The sequence below is a fragment of the Schistocerca gregaria genome, unplaced genomic scaffold (assembly GCF_023897955.1).
Source record: "Schistocerca gregaria isolate iqSchGreg1 unplaced genomic scaffold, iqSchGreg1.2 ptg000667l, whole genome shotgun sequence".
Lineage (NCBI taxonomy): Eukaryota > Metazoa > Arthropoda > Insecta > Orthoptera > Acrididae > Schistocerca > Schistocerca gregaria.
Genome location: NW_026062050.1, coordinates 67,501 through 72,500, shown reverse-complemented (window position 1 = coordinate 72,500; position 5,000 = coordinate 67,501). Strand labels below are relative to the sequence as shown.

Genomic DNA, 5,000 nt, shown 5'->3' with positions numbered 1-5,000 from the left:
TGGCCCTTAACCTAACCCACGTTGGCCCTTAACCTAACCCACGTTGGCCCTTAACCTAACCCACGTTGGCCCTTAACCTAACCCACGTTGGCCCTTAACCTAACCCACGTTGGCCCTTAACCTAACCCACGTTGGCCCTTAACCTAACCCACGTTGGCCCTTAACCTAACCCACGTTGGCCCCTAACCTAACCCACGTTGGCCCCTAACCTAACCCACGTTGGCCCCTAACCTAACCCACGTTGGCCCCTAACCTAACCCACGCTGCACCTTAACCTAAGTTACGCTGCACCTTAACCTAAGTTACGCTGCACCTTAACCTAACTTACACTGCACCTTAACCTAAGTTACACTGCACCTTAACCTAACTTACACTGCACCTTAACCTAAGTTACACTGCACCTTAACCTAAGTTACACTGCACCTTAACCTAACTTACACTGCACCTTAACCTAAGTTACACTGCACCTTAACCTAAGTTACACTGCACCTTAACCTAAGTTACACTGCACCTTAACCTAAGTTACACTGCACCTTAACCTAAGTTACACTGCACCTTAACCTAAGTTACACTGCACCTTAACCTAAGTTACACTGCACCTTAACCTAACTTACACTGCACCTTAACCTAAGTTACACTGCACCTTAACCTAAGTTACACTGCACCTTAACCTAACTTACACTGCACCTTAACCTAACTTACACTGCACCTTAACCTAAGTTACACTGCACCTTAACCTAAGTTACACTGCACCTTAACCTAACTTACACTGCACCTTAACCTAACTTACACTGCACCTTAACCTAACTTACACTGCACCTTAACCTAACTTACACTGCACCTTAACTGTCACATGTAACGTCACAGGAATGTAGCTTTGCCTAACAGCAACCCTCTGAACATAGTTCACTGCTTGGATCCTCTGGTGTCATGTGTATTTCTTGATGCCATGGTGCGTACCCTCACATAAAGGTCTTTCGAGTGTTGCGTACTTTCTACACAGTCCCGCTAACCACTGGAAGGGTGTACCGCTACAGAACGAATATCGCCCTCCCCTCCTGCCCTTCCAAGCTGGTCGGTCAGGCGTTTGTTTGTGAAATGAGCCTTGCAGCTGTTCAGTTGCATTCGGTTGTCGATGCAGTCAGTGTACGTTGTGGTACGGCCTGTGTGGACTGTCCGCTGATGTACGCGTAACCCACACTGATCATCCGTCGTTACGTACTGAGTGACATAATGTGGCACATGCTTGACCGTACACCGGCTGCGCCCTACAATGGCGAATCATAAGGGCCATATGTTGTGCACGATGCTACTTGTCTCGTCTCCCCATTACAGCGAGATTGCACTGTTGTACGCCGTACAGACATGTGGTAAGTAGGTACGGACGAAAGTATTGCATGTTGGCCCCCCCCCCCCCCCCCTCCTCCCTCTGCCGGGAATCAGCGTGAGCCGTCTGTTGATGTAGCGACGAGGGTTTTCCTATTTAATCGTATTGCCCCACACAACATGATAGCACGGTGGACCGCGTTCCACATCTGCGACATGCTACAGAGGCCGGTTGACAGTCGACCGCGCAAGGGACATTGCACACGTGCGCGGACCATCTTCCACGTGTTCTCTCGTGTACATGCCGCAGTGTGTATGTGGGCTGATGTAGCGTGTCGTGACACATAACATGCAGGCATGCCAGAATCGTAGATTTCGCAAATGTAGATTGACGTATACGTTTGCTGCCAAAGATCCGCAAATGAACTGGAAATCAGTTGTTGAGCGGTTGTTCGCGCTGCAGGTGCATCGGTGATAGCGACGATCGGTACATCTGTGAACCGGTTGTTTCGGCGGTACCCGCCATGCCCCCGAACCTGAGTTGGCCATGTGGGTATGAAGCGATACGAGGCTGTGGCTTGGCGGGACAGTCCCCGGCCGGTGAGGGGGGGCCGCCCGGCGTGCTGGCCGCGCGCTGCGTGAGCGCACGCACTACAGCCGGCTGGTGGGGGGCGCCCAGTGGCAGGAGCGCCGGCCGACGGGCCCGGCTGGCGTCCCAGCTATGCGCCGGCGCACCCTGCGCGCGGCGCCAGGCGGCCAAAGTGGGTTCTGCCGAGCCCGGTGCGAAGCGCGGTGGACATCTGCAGTGTGCTGGTCCGATTGCGGACTGTGTGCGTTGAGGATGCGCCGCCGCCCGGCACTCGGCGTCGCGACGCCGTCTGCTGCTCGGTCGCCCCCAGCGGTTCTCGCAGGTGGTTTGTATCGCAGCTCTGCGGACGTGTTGGCGAGTGCGCTGTGCTGGGAGAGTTCGCTTCTGCACCCAAGTGCGGCTTTGCCCTTCTGTGGCGCTGGCGTTGGAGCTGCCGGTCACCGTAGGTGGCGCGTGTTGTTTCCCGCCGGCAATGCCACGACAGCACGCTCCCGGGCCTCTGTCGGCAGCGGCAAGCTCAGTTGGGAGCACGGGTGTTCGCACTGAAAGCGTCTACTCGCCTATCTCCGGGCGATTGCGCCTCTCTCGAACCCGACCAAGTACTTAGGACGGCGCTGCGCGCCGCCGGGACCTGAGAGGGTTTCGAGGTGTATCGTGCAGGGGAGCTCAGCCTCCTCCTGTTTGCAGAATAATTGAGCGGACGCTTGCGTGTTCGCGCGGGCCCTCGGGACACACTCCCGGGCGGCCGGCTGCTCAGCTCTCGTTGACGCAGCTCCCTGGTTGATCCTGCCAGTAGTCATATGCTTGTCTCAAAGATTAAGCCATGCATGTCTCAGTACAAGCCGCATTAAGGTGAAACCGCGAATGGCTCATTAAATCAGTTATGGTTCCTTAGATCGTACCCACGTTACTTGGATAACTGTGGTAATTCTAGAGCTAATACATGCAAACAGAGTCCCGACCAGAGATGGAAGGGACGCTTTTATTAGATCAAAACCAATCGGATTGGCTCGTCTGGTCCGTTTGCCTTGGTGACTCTGAATAACTTTGGGCTGATCGCACGGTCCTCGTACCGGCGACGCATCTTTCAAATGTCTGCCTTATCAACTGTCGATGGTAGGTTCTGCGCCTACCATGGTTGTAACGGGTAACGGGGAATCAGGGTTCGATTCCGGAGAGGGAGCCTGAGAAACGGCTACCACATCCAAGGAAGGCAGCAGGCGCGCAAATTACCCACTCCCGGCACGGGGAGGTAGTGACGAAAAATAACGATACGGGACTCATCCGAGGCCCCGTAATCGGAATGAGTACACTTTAAATCCTTTAACGAGTATCTATTGGAGGGCAAGTCTGGTGCCAGCAGCCGCGGTAATTCCAGCTCCAATAGCGTATATTAAAGTTGTTGCGGTTAAAAAGCTCGTAGTTGGATTTGTGTCCCACGCTGTTGGTTCACCGCCCGTCGGTGTTTAACTGGCATGTATCGTGGGACGTCCTGCCGGTGGGGCGAGCCGAAGGCGTGCTTGCGCGTCCCGAGGCGGACCCCGTTGAAATCCTACCAGGGTGCTCTTAGTTGAGTGTCTCGGTGGGCCGGCACGTTTACTTTGAACAAATTAGAGTGCTTAAAGCAGGCAAGCCCGCCTGAATACTGTGTGCATGGAATAATGGAATAGGACCTCGGTTCTATTTTGTTGGTTTTCGGAACCCGAGGTAATGATTAATAGGGACAGGCGGGGGCATTCGTATTGCGACGTTAGAGGTGAAATTCTTGGATCGTCGCAAGACGAACAGAAGCGAAAGCATTTGCCAAGTATGTTTTCATTAATCAAGAACGAAAGTTAGAGGTTCGAAGGCGATCAGATACCGCCCTAGTTCTAACCATAAACGATGCCAGCCAGCGATCCGCCGCAGTTCCTCCGATGACTCGGCGGGCAGCCTCCGGGAAACCAAAGCTTTTGGGTTCCGGGGGAAGTATGGTTGCAAAGCTGAAACTTAAAGGAATTGACGGAAGGGCACCACCAGGAGTGGAGCCTGCGGCTTAATTTGACTCAACACGGGAAACCTCACCAGGCCCGGACACCGGAAGGATTGACAGATTGATAGCTCTTTCTTGATTCGGTGGGTGGTGGTGCATGGCCGTTCTTACACTCCTGGAAATTGAAATAAGAACACCGTGAATTCATTGTCCCAGGAAGGGGAAACTTTATTGACACATTCCTGGGGTCAGATACATCACATGATCACACTGACAGAACCACAGGCACATAGACACAGGCAACAGAGCATGCACAATGTCGGCACTAGTACAGTGTATATCCACCTTTCGCAGCAATGCAGGCTGCTATTCTCCCATGGAGACGATCGTAGAGATGCTGGATGTAGTCCTGTGGAACGGCTTGCCATTCCATTTCCACCTGGCGCCTCAGTTGGACCAGCGTTCGTGCTGGACGTGCAGACCGCGTGAGACAACGCTTCATCCAGTCCCAAACATGCTCAATGGTGGACAGATCCGGAGATCTTGCTGGCCAGGGTAGTTGACTTACACCTTCTAGAGCACGTTGTGTGGCACGGGATACATGCGGACATGCATTGTCCTGTTGGAACAGCAAGTTCCCTTGCCGGTCTAGGAATGGTAGAACGATGGGTTCGATGACGGTTTGGATGTACCGTGCACTATTCAGTGTCCCCTCGACGATCACCAGAGGTGTACGGCCAGTGTAGGAGATCGCTCTCCACACCATGATGCCGGGTGTTGGCCCTGTGTGCCTCGGTCGTATGCAGTCCTGATTGTGGTGCTCACCTGCACGGCGCCAAACACGCATACGACCATCATTGGCACCAAGGCAGAAGCGACTCTTATCGCTGAAGACGACACGTCTCCATTCGTCCCTCCATTCACGCCTGTCGCGACACCACTGGAGGCGGGCTGCACGATGTTGGGGCGTGAGCGGAAGACGGCCTAACGGTGTGCTGGACCGTAGCCCAGCTTCATGGAGACGGTTGCGAATGGTCCTCGCCGATACCCCACGAGCAACAGTGTCCCTAATTTGCTGGGAAGTGGCGGTGCGGTCCCCTACGGCACTGCGTA

General features: G+C 54.2%; 1 pseudogene; it reads left to right on the top strand.

Annotated features, from left to right (window-relative positions):
- The first annotated feature begins 2,688 nt into the window (after nucleotides 1–2,688).
- LOC126318405 (small subunit ribosomal RNA) overlaps nucleotides 2,689–5,000 on the top strand; it is a 3,317-nt pseudogene continuing 1,005 nt past the window's right edge.